The 12183-nt window shown below is 44.5% G+C and overlaps 1 pseudogene; it reads right to left on the bottom strand.

Moving 5' to 3' along the window:
• Positions 1–8274: 8274 nt before the first annotated feature.
• LOC144132360 (uncharacterized) lies at positions 8275–9784 on the bottom strand (annotated as a pseudogene).
• Between the last annotated feature and the right edge of the window lie 2399 nt (positions 9785–12183).

Raw genomic sequence — 12183 nt, 5'->3', positions numbered from 1 at the left:
GCGAGACCACAATTGCAGGTTTATTAAGCACACTCAAGCGCTGTGGTAAGTTTTCACACTCCAGGCACACAGGTCTACTTTGTCAGTATTCAGGCTTTTGTAATGGAGTCATTTAAGGAGCACACGAAGGCACTCTCTCCCCAACAGTATAGGTCGACATGTAAAACTGCAGTAAGTGACAAAAGAAACGTACTAGGGAACAGCAATTTATTCTGTGGGCCAGTGCCCTCCAGTACCATGAACTCTCATAATGAAGCAGCTCACCCACAGCACAGGAATTTTTAGGCTGTTTTCATCCACAGTTGGACAGCAGCTTTCACGTATTGCACTTGCAACACGCTGAATGCTGAATATTAAAGAAGTTGCTTCCTTGCAGCAGACGAACCACTGGTGACGCCATGCTGCAGGCCTTTGGTGACACATGTAAGAGAGAGCCAAACAAACACGCACAACTAGTTTAGCTGTAAAAGAGGTTCCTTTTCTTGCAAAACCACAGTGCAAAGACGAATGCACTGGTTATGTATGTGCCCTTTCTATCTCTATCCTTCAAAGCTGGCCTGTATTGCTAACTGCATTTTAATGACAGAGTCACTATTTTCACCTGACTCAGCTTAAAGGGACACTGAGAACAACTCTATTGTTAGCAAAATCCAATATGTGGGCATTTCAGAGTTGTTGTTTGTCCAGCAGCAAAAGACTAATTTATTGTAGAGAGATTTGGATTCTGAGTTCAGAACAATTTTTCCACCTCTCTGACTCAAACTCTGGACTCTCTGATGATGTCACCTCCAAAACGTGACGTGAACCGTGACGTAAATGCGGACTCTGTGATTGTTAACTGCAAGCGGAGCTAGTAGCAGCCGGAGTAAAAGCAACCGCCGGCCAGACGTTGAAGGAGTCTTTTGTCTCTTCGTTGACACCAGCAGCTGGTATGGATCCCGTTCCCGATAGCAAAGTTTTCGCAACAAAACTCTGTTAGCTCCGCCCTGCATTTCCCCAACCTTAGCCCCAGAGAGTGCACAATGCTTCTGAGGACCTAGAAAACTGCACTACCTGGATACCAAGAGTATTGGGCACTGACGAGTTGGCAGCAAACGAGCTATTGCCTCGACCTGCAGAGTGCGGTCGTATGTTACTGCCGGGTCTCTCTCTCGACAGTGTCGCTCGAACCTTGGAACCCTCGAGTAAAACCTCGTTGTACGTTTTTTTTTTACTTGCGGGAAGAAACATATTATTCAAACAACCTCATTTTGAGAAATGTAACTGCTGAATTGAGGGAAAAAAACATTTATTGACAATTTCACTTTATAAAAAGGTCAATTGGCATTTCTTGGCACAAGTGCTGAACAGATCCTATTCCAGAGCTCGCTGAATTCAGTCTCCGTTTGCGCTTTCTTTAGCGCGGAAGGAAATTCGTAATGCGTACGGTCCGTCGATGGCAGTGACGAAAGTAACCAAAATCTCTGTCTTGCAATTTTGGATGCTTCGCCCTTTTGCTCAACAGTAATGTGGGAAAGCCACTGCGGCAGCTAATTGTCGAAGTGTTGTTTTTTAAGCTGCATGTCCCAGACCAGGCCAATTCATATACAAGTTCATCGCTGTAGTTGATAGAAGCTTCGCCTCGTTTCTCTTATGCATCGCGAAGAAACCTCAGCGTTTCTCCTCTTCATATCAGGACCCTGCAGAAATGGCCATTGCGAATGCTAGCACGCAGTTTTTATTTTTAGTTCTAGATGGCGGCGTTGGTGCTTCGCGTCGTCGCACTGAGACACCGCAAACAAGCCACCACAGTGGGTGACTGCCGCAAAAAACGTCATGTGCCCTCTCATTCGGCCCACTTGTATGTTTGCACATGTGCGCTTGGTCAAAACGTATTATACGACCACAAGTTTTAAAAAAGTTTAAGCGTAGTAGCCGGGAAATCGCGTTTCTGGGAACATATTAACCGGAAAAATATAGTTTAACTCTAAAGACAATTATAATGTTCATGATTTTGAGTGTACGAACCGGGAATGTATCAACGAGGTTCTACTGTACTGACAAACTTCGTCCGAGGAACACTTAGAAAGCGTTTGGGTTAACTGCTGCTCCATACTTGTAAATCATGGCACAACAAAAATGAAACCACACAGACACGAATCGCCAGACCAAGCATACTGACACGATCTGCCTGCCTCTGGCGCCACCAAGCAAAAGCTGCCTTTAACTTGCAAAATTCAGACTGCCTTTTTCACTCTTCGTTGTGTGATGAAAGTGCACTAGCATTTGGAAATGACGCTTGCTTCAATACTCAGATGCGTAACCTTCATGGGCATTTGTCAGCTTCATAGATAGTCTTATTTTGGCGATGTCATCTCACCTGCACTTGCGAAGTTGGCCTGTAGCAACGATACCTATATTTCAGTTCTAGCTTTTTTCTACGTTCCAAGAGGTGTTTTTTCAGCGAGACTGGTCTTTTTGTGATTAGGAGCTGGCATTCTATCAATACTAGCCAACTTCAAATTCTCCTCTGCATCCCACGAGACAACTTTTCCAGAAAAAAACAGCAGATAAGAATAGAATATTACAGCACGACAAAACTTTAAAAAACCGCACTTAGTAACAATGGGCCATGGTCTGCAGCATCTTGCATTGCTCCGCTGACGAATCAACAGTCAGGAAAATCAGCTTTTTAAAGTCTCACTATCTCAAACAAACCACAGACAGCAAAATTCGTGACATTGTAATTTCGGCTTGCAATTTAGCTTCTTTTTATTGCTCGAAGAACGGATTCCTTTTTCATCAAGTACGAATTCCGTGTAACTGCCCCGAAAGTGGGCCTTAATGAAAGTGTTAAAACAGATTGAATTTTTGATTTTGCTAAATATACATGCAAGGCCAGCAGTGAAACTTTAAAATAGTTCACTAAGAGGGAAATAACTGTTCATGTACATAAAGGTGAGGTGTGTAATTACCAATTGACAAGTATGTTGGAATGACTGTAAAAAAAAACTGTCTTTATGCAGGCATCTTTTTGGAACTGCAGCATAAAAAAGTTACTTATTCTAGTTCATTGCACAGGCAAATATATAGGAAAAATAAGTAGCAGAAAAGGTTTTTCAAGAAAAACAGCTAAAATGATTTGAAACATCTATGAATGCATAAAGCAGTCGAGATGGTTACTATCTGCCGAATCCCTACGCTGACAAGAAAATTTCCAGTTATAGTCCCATGTGAGGCAAGCCTTCAATGTTTACACATATAACTTGATCCCATTGTGGTTCAAGAATTCTAGCATCCTTCCCTTGCTATTGTTGAGATGACACATGGCACCATAGAAACCAAACCTCAGTGTTGGTAGGATGTAAACTGAAAGTAAATGTCACAAAAATCTTCCATTTATTTTCCTGTGTGTCAAACTGAAACAGTTAGCTTTGGTTTCGCGAGACACATTTAATGCTCCAACTTTGCCTTCATGTTTGAAACGGTGTAATGGGAACATGATTTCTGAGTGATTTCCAAGAAAAATTAATATTTCAATAAGGTTTGAAAAATTCCTTTCCAAAAAGGTGATGGGGCACTTCTGCCCTTAGGTGTACAATGCAATAGAAATAGAGATCCCTCCCATGCTTTTTTTCCTAGGTTGTTGCTCACAAGCCCAAATGGCGTTACGTTACTGTGTGACATGCAGGGATGTTGCAGAAGCAGTTCCGTAGTGCCACCTTGCATGGTGGGCAGCTTATGAGGACGCCACATGATCATGTGACCTCTAATGACCAATTAATTTTCGCCCCCCACAGTAGACAAGTTGCGATAACAAATTCACGTGATCTCACTCGACCAATCAGTAATTAGATTGCGATGTCACAAGGTCACATGACCTGTCTCTACCAACCAGGGATTTTTATGACACAGAGAGATGCCACTTTTTCTCAAGAATGGCACCTTTAAAGCTATTGCATTAATATGCAGTTTTCAAAGCAACCTCATAACATAAGCTTTTAAGGCCAAAAATGAAATGCACATGTTCCTATCACCAGCTGATTTCTGCAAGTAAACTGCAGGGTTTGAACAGTTTCTTGAGATTAGACTACACCGCCATTCAATTTCAACAGGGTTCTTTATGTGTGTGCGACTTATTAGCTTGAATAGAGTGGCTGGGAAAACTTTGAAATGCAAATTTTGCAGCAGTGGATGAGTCTGTTGCATAACCATCACCAGTAAAGCCAGAATGATCCATAAATTAAATTTTTACCATGAATGAAAAAATCGGCAATGAGCAAAACTTGTCGTCAAGATTTGGTAGAAATGAAAACATCTTGGGTCCAATTTCAATTCCGCATTAAAAATCGCATGAAATAAAATAAGCTGCAGTGAAACCTTGTCAATAGTGTATCAGACTCTGTGACCGCTTTGCAAAACACCGCCATAGAGGCAACAAATTTTTGGGTGCATGTTTTTTTTTTATTTGGAACGATGCTATGTAAATAAAATTGTATATATTAGGACATGGAATTCACAAGCCTACTGATAATTTACGATTTTTTCCTCATGCTGTTTCGATGTGAACGCTGCATGGCAGCAGTGACATACGCACATACATGATGTGTCCAGTTCACAGAAGGCATGCAAAAAATAATCGTTCAACTATTGGGTAGGCTTGCGTAACAGTTGATGTGAGGTGAAACGAATAAAGCAGTGACCATACTGCAGTTTTTTTCATGCCTTGCACAACCTGAGCGCCTTGTGTACATCACAGCATCGTTTAACACATGAAACCAGAACAGCGAAAAAAAGGCAGTTATAAATTATGCACCTCTTGTTGGCGAAGTCCGTCTGCATGGCCATTATTCTGTGCACTGCTCATCATTCGAAAGTGAGAAAACAACTCAAATTTAGTTCTGTACTCTTTCAACACCGTATGTTTTCAGTTGGAACTCTGTTCTAGCAGATTTCTCAGAAATCGGGTTAAGCCTCATATCTACCCAAAACTGCAGCTTCTGGAAAATATAACTTGCCACAACACAACGCCAAGAGCACTGCACGGGTATTAGTGGATGCCTTGTACTTGTTATAGACCTGCATTTTTAGTGCATGGCGTAACCTGAAGGTAAGTTCGAACAGTACATTTTCAAAGCGAGAGGCCTAGACAAAATAGTGTCCAGCGTCATTGTATGACCACTACCAATGCTAATGACATGTTGAGCCAAAAGCTGGAACAAAGAAGGAGCCAAAGGAAGAGGAAAGGCCAGCAGGTTCTCCATGGCTGCTGCATTTCCTGCGGCATTGAATAAAGGTTTAACAAAACAAAAGCAAGCAGTGTCCTGTGCATCCTGTTGTTTGTTGCTAGGAAAGAAAAACATGCACTAGATAGAGGTAATTTATCATTGTTGGTAACAACAAAACATTCCTAGCTATAAAACTTGAATAGCCTGCTCTGTACCTAAGTTTGAACATTCCATGTTCATGTTCAAACTTACGTTCAGTTCAGTTCAGTTTATTTACCTTAAAGGCCCCCTTGTATCGGGGGTATTACATAAGGGGTGGGAATTTAATGAAATGAGCAAACAAAACAGCGAATATTATTTAGCACTGAAGGTGATCGATTACATGTTCTTGAAAAGTAGAGGGTGAAGCGATGTTGACGATGTCACGGGGTAGGCCGTTCCAGTCCGTTGCTTCTCGAAAGAAAAATGAAGTTGAAAAGGTGGCAGTATGCGATGGCGGCCGGGCAACTTGTAGAGGATGTCTGGTGCGGTGAGATATGCGTGCGGCAGTTGTGATATACGGTGACCGATTGAGGGAAGAATGAAATATTTTGTGATAAAGGGTGAGACTTGAAATGCGACGACGGAACGATAGGGGCGGTAGTCCTGATAATGCTTTCAATGAAGAAATGCTGACGTCATATGAGTATGAAGAGTGGATGAATCGAGTGGCACGGTTTTGGACAGCTTCTAATGCATTAATTAAATAAGTTTGGTGCGGGCTCCATATGGCAGAGGCATATTCTAATTTTGGTCTGATGAGCGATTTATATGCGAGTAATTTTACGTGTTGAGGGGCAAGGCGGAGATGGCGCTTGAGAAAACCAAGTGTTTTATTCGATGCTGAAATGATGTTGCCAATATGGGTGCGCCAAGATAAATCATAAGACAAGGTGACTCCTAGATACTTGTAAGATGATACTGAATCAATCGAGGTGTTAGAAATGGAATATTGGAAGCGATGCGGGCTATGGCGAAGAGAGAAAGATAAGAGTTCGCATTTATTAGGATTTAGGGACATGAGCCAGTTGTTACACCAATTAAGTACGCTGTTAAGATCGGTTTGAAGACTAAGTTGATCACGAGAGTTATTAATAGTGCGGTAAATAACACAGTCGTCAGCAAACATTCGAATACTACAGGAAACGTGGTCAGGTAAATCATTAATATATATTAAAAAGAGTAATGGACCGAGTACAGATCCTTGCGGAACGCCCGAAGTAACCGGGAGGCTGTTAGACAGGTGGCCGTTAGCAAACACTGATTGAGAACGATTAGTGAGAAACTGCTCAATCCACTGTAGTATGTTAGGATGTAAGTTCAGCTATGCAAGTTTTACTAGTAAACGACGGTGGGGAATTTTATCAAAAGCTTTCGCAAAATCTAGAAATATGGCATCAATCTGTTTGTTACGGTCAAGATTAGTGTGCAAGTCGTGAAGGAACAACGCTAATTGGGTTTCACAAGAGAGGCCCTTACGAAACCCATGTTGTGAAGAATGGAAGAAATCATTTGAGTCTAAGAAATTTATAATTTGAGAGTAGATGACATGTTTCATGATTTTGCAGGGTACGCTAGTTAGTGAAATGGGGCGATAATTCGTGGGGGAGTCTCTGTTACCTGATTTGTGGACTGGAACGACATTCCCCGTTTTCCAGTCATCTGGAATGATCCCTGAAGAGAGCGATTGCGAAAAGATCAAAGAAAGTAGGCTGCACATGTTGATTTCACATTTTTAAGCAGTTTTGTATTAATCATGTCCATACCAGCTGATGATGATGAAAGTTTCATGTTATCAATTATGGAAGCGATACCATCTGTGAAGAATGTGATAGCTGGCATGATGGCTTCTGTGTTGAGCGATGGTAACTCTGAAGGCATGTCAAATTCACTCGTGAAAACAGACACAAAGGCGTTATTAAATATTTCTGCGCATTCATGGTCAGTGACCGCTTCGTGCAAGTCGTTAGTCAGTGTAATATCATGAGTGTGCTTAGGATTTAAAACCTGCCAGAATTGTCTAGGATTGCTGATTAGTAGCTTCGGTAAGTCAGTGTGATAAAATGAGCGCCTGGTGCTACTAACTGCAAGTAAGTATGATTTCTCAGATGCAAGGTATTTTCCCAAGTGGCTTGATTATCAGTGTGTTTGGCTGTACGAAACAGGCGTTTCTTCTTGTTTTCTAGACGTTTTAGATGCTTAGTAAACCATGGTTTATTGCGGTTATTTTGGAAAGATACCCTGGGGATAAACATATTAGAGAGCATATTTAACTTATTTTTGAATATCAACCAGTTTTCGTGAACAGAGTGAGTGTCGAATGTGGATTGGTACTCTGAAAAAAACATGTTAAGGTCTTCAGTTATTGCATCGTAATTCCCTTTATCGTAAAGATTTATTGTTTTTCTGGATGGGTGCTTCTGAGCTGGGGTAAATGAAAATAGAGCATATAAGATTTTATGGTCGCTGATTTCTGGAAGATAACTAATGAATGATAGGTACTCAGGGCTATTAGTATTAGGTCAAGGGTGTTTGCGGTTGCATGCGTGGTGCGAGTAGGTTCCGAGACTAGCTGTGCGAGGTTAAAATTTAAACAGACATCAATGAAGTTCTTGGCCTCTGTATTGCATGTTAATGAGGAAGTGCCTAAACTCTGCCAATCAATGTCCGGGTAATTGAAGTCCCCGAAAAGGAGAATGCGCGCATTTGGGTATTTAACAACAAGATGATTTATAGCATCATTCAGATGTCGACAGAAGTTTGGATTTGACTGCGGGGGCCTATAACAAACGCCGAGAAGTACTGTTACAGGGGGAGTGCGAATAATTAGCCATAATGATTCCATATCAGATGTGACGTGCGCAATAGAGCATGATATACCTCGGTGAATTGCAACCAGAACACCGCCCCCCCGCGAGTTTTTTTCGATCGTTTCGGTAGACGTTGAATTCGGGTAAGTCAGTTAAAACTTCAGCGTCGGACACGTTACTGTTTAACCAAGTTTCAGTTAGTATAATTATATTGCTCCTGGATGACGAAATTACATTGGATATGAGTTCACGCTTTGGGAGGAAGCTGCGGATGTTAGTGAATATCACGGAAAACGAGAGAACATTTGAGGGAACATTTGAGGGTGTCGCACGCTGGCGTTTTATTGGTGTAGGGTGAAGGGACGATTGCTACGCGAGTTGCTTGACGGTGTTAGATGAAATGTCAAAAATATAACGGTTCAAGCCGATGTGAAGTGTTTTAAATCGCAAGGAAAATTTGGCAGACCTGGCTTTAGCAAATGCAACAAGTTGTTTTTACGCGTGACGAACGGCATGCGAGATGTCCTCTCCAACACTAAAAACCGTGTCTTTCAGATTTCGCCCATTTGATAGGAGGGATTCTTTAGTTTTGCTACTTGTGAATTTCACGATTATGGGACAATTTTTATCTTGTGAGTGACGACCGAGGCGATGAGCTCTTTCTATTTCGTGAGGTTCCACAGTTATTTGAAGGTTATTACGGCAAACATCAATGATTAGTTTTTCAGATTCTGCCCACGTTTCGCTATCAGTAGTGTCAGGGATACCATAGAAGATGAGATTGTTACGGCGTGACCTGTTTTCAGCGTCCTCTATGCGGGTTTCTAGTTCCTGGATTATACGCACCACGTTGCTTGTGTCAGCCTGCATCTTTTCAATGTCGTCTCGAAGGGGAAGTAGTGCTTGGTAGTGTGTTTCCAGGTCGGCCATACGATTGCCTAAATCAGTTATGGTTTCATCCGTAGTAGTGAGCTGGGATTTCAGACCTTGTACTTCGGCTATTAGTTGGGTTTGGCCTGCGGTTAGTTTCTGGAGTTCCGCGAGTACTGCACTGCTGTCGTTAGGACCAGGGTTAGTTTCGATATCTCCTGATAACAATAGCAAAGAATGAACAACAGTGACACACTCGGCGGCAATGGCAACACAGCACTGTGGACTCGGGAACTGCACCAGAATATAATTGCTTGATCTTTTGGCAAATAAGGTATATTATTTACTAACCTGCATCGCAAAGATCAGCGGATTAGATGGCTGCGCTGATGTGCAGTCACCGAGCCCACAGAACGGTGCCGGTGGCTGGGGTGCTTTTATATGGGGGGAAGCTGTTGATGTCCGTGATGATGCGGCCGTCCAAGATTCCTTCGGCGCCGGCAGCCACTGTTCCTCTGTTGTGGCAGCAGTCATCCGGGGCGGGCAGCTGACGAGCGGCAAGCGGTAGCGTCCCGGCTCGTCACTGGAACATGGTGGTGCGCAGTCAAACGACGCACCCGAAAGAAGGCTTGCCAAGGTCGGCAACAGTAGGCTGACGAACAGCTGGTTGATCGTCTGCATCGCAAAGATCAGCGGATTAGATGGCTGCGCTGAGGTGCAGTCACCGAGCCCACAGAACGGTGCCGGTGGCGGGGGTGCTTTTATATGGGGGGAAGCTGTTGATGTCCGTGATGATGCGGCCGTCCAAGATTCCTTCGGCGCCGGCAGCCACTGTTCCTCTGTTGTGGCAGCAGTCATCCGGGGCGGGCAGCTGACGAGCGGCAAGTGGTAGCGTCCCGGCTCGTCACTGGAGCATCGTGGTGCGCAGTCAAACGACGCACCCGAAAGAAGGCTTGCCAAGGTCGGCAACAGTAGGCTTACGAACAGCTGGTTGATCGTCTGCATCGCAAAGATCAGCGGATTAGATGGCTGCGCTGAGGTGCAGTCACCGAGCCCACCTCAATGCCTCAATAGAGGCCTTTAAGGGTAGAATAATGATGACGACCTAATTTTTTTATCCTCCGAATTCTGGGCGGGGGGGGGGGGGGGGGGGAGGGTTGTGGAAGAAAACAAAGGGCCACCATTTTGCTGGATGTTCAAGGGACAGGGCGGACGCGGGTGGATGAACTGCGACGTGTCGCTGGCATTACGTCGAAGGAATCAGTGTAAGGGAGTTAAGTGGTAGTAGGAACAGAGAGGACCACAGGAAGACAACGGTACACTCCTGCCAACAGCCCCAGGAACTTGGCAGCAGCAGGAAAACCCATAGCCAGGACCCGTCGACGACATCCTGAAACGCCGTAGGCTTAAAGGGGCTCTGAATAAAGTTTAGGCATGCCTACGATGTTAAAGGGCGCTGGTCACAAATATCCTCCGGCTAGAATTTTTTTAATGCTTTTTGTGGAAGCTGAGTTATCCGTAGACAAAATTTGAATTTACGCATCTTCGCACCTTTCTCTCTTCACTTTTTTGCGCGCTGAAATGTTGGCACGCCTCTGTCGGTCCCACCCACTCGGTGGGAGAGGGGGCGGAGATTCCGGCCGCGGCCATGGGAGGTGCGTGACGTCATGGCAAACCAATAAAAGACCTTTGCTGCTGACGTAACGAGCTTGGGTTTCGGGCGAACACGCGGCACCGCAGGTCGCCGCGAATTTTAAAAATATTGTAAATGATTGGTCCGCTTTTAAAGTACTGTACGTGGCATGAACACTCGGTGGCCTGTACTCTACATAATGCAAGGCGCTATTATAAGCATGCTCAGATACCCTTTTCAGGAACCTTTTAATGCAGCCAATCCAAGGGAGCCTCTCGACAGCACGATCTCTCTGCCTATCGGTCCACAGGCAAAAGCTCTTTTATTTTTATTTTTTCATTCCTCACCATAATTTATGTCCGTCGGCTGCCACCTCCACGTTTGAATGGGGCGCAGGAGGCTTGCATCGGTGGTTCAAGGGAGGTCCACGACAGCACGGACCTAGTGCCCGATGGCTGCCATCTCCATGATTGGATCACCCGATCTCCGCTGCGCTGTCCCCCTTCACAGCTCGGCGATACCACGGGTTCCCGAGGATCCGCAGGGACATTCCCGCAGGGGGATAGTGGTGAACAGTGCTTCACCACGAACCCGAGCACCCGCGCTTCGCCGTGCGTGGCATCGCCGTGTCCGGGGAAAAGGGGTTCCTGGTGGTTGAGCCGATGCCGAGTGTTTGGACCTGTAAGGCCCCTCGGCGAAGGCAATACACCACTTTGGCCCCAGCTTCCTGTAGACGGCACCTCCGGCCTGACCCGACTGGGGGAAATCTGTAGTCGGCCTTTTCCTATCCTCTCCTCTATCTTTCACTTTCCTACCCCTTTCGCACAACTATCCTTCCTCCTACTCACGTCTTCGTTTTTCCTGGCAGCGAGGGTTAACCTTTTGTGACCAACCACCGTGAGTTGCGCCATATTTGATTATAGTTAAGGTGTACAGGTGGCGTGGGCAGGCCTTCCTTGCAAATTCCTGTCTCGTTGCTTAGTTGGGCTCTATGGTGGGTGGCTGGCACCATGACCGAAAAACTTAATTTTTTATAGCTCCCCCACTTTAAAAACAAGATCGCTTTCTCAAAAGAGGGCAGAGCGAGGAAGACTTCTTTCAAAAAAGAAAAGTAACTTTTCCAAAATATCACGTGATCCACAGTGAAGAAGAAGATAAGCAGGCAAGAATAATATCCCCCTTCCTTGTGTTAATCTGCTTGACAGAAACATTAGGCATTGGCTACAAGCTCTCAAAAATGGCCAGCGGCGATTTATTGCTTGAACTGTGCGACAATGTCCAACACTCCAAGTTCTCCAACCTAACGTCCATAGCGGAAATCTCTGTCTCCGTGACTGCTCATCGCTCACTTAACACTGCCCGAGGCGTAATATCCGAAAATGATTTTGTTCACATCAACAAAAAAGAAATGCTCGAAGGGCCCACTGACCAAGACGTCATAGATGTCCACCAAATCAAAATCCAGAAGGACAATAAGGAAATAGACACCAAACACTTGATCCTTACGTTAACACCAGCACATTGCCCGACACAATTCACGTGGGATGTTTGAAAGTTAATGTAAGACCATACATACCCCTCCCTCGCAGATATTTCTATTGTCAAAGGTTCGGCCATGGCTCAC

Source organism: Amblyomma americanum, chromosome 5 (genome assembly GCF_052857255.1).
Source record: "Amblyomma americanum isolate KBUSLIRL-KWMA chromosome 5, ASM5285725v1, whole genome shotgun sequence".
NCBI classification, from domain to species: domain Eukaryota; kingdom Metazoa; phylum Arthropoda; class Arachnida; order Ixodida; family Ixodidae; genus Amblyomma; species Amblyomma americanum.
Note: the sequence above shows the minus strand (reverse complement) of the source record. Positions and strands in the feature narration are given on the sequence as shown.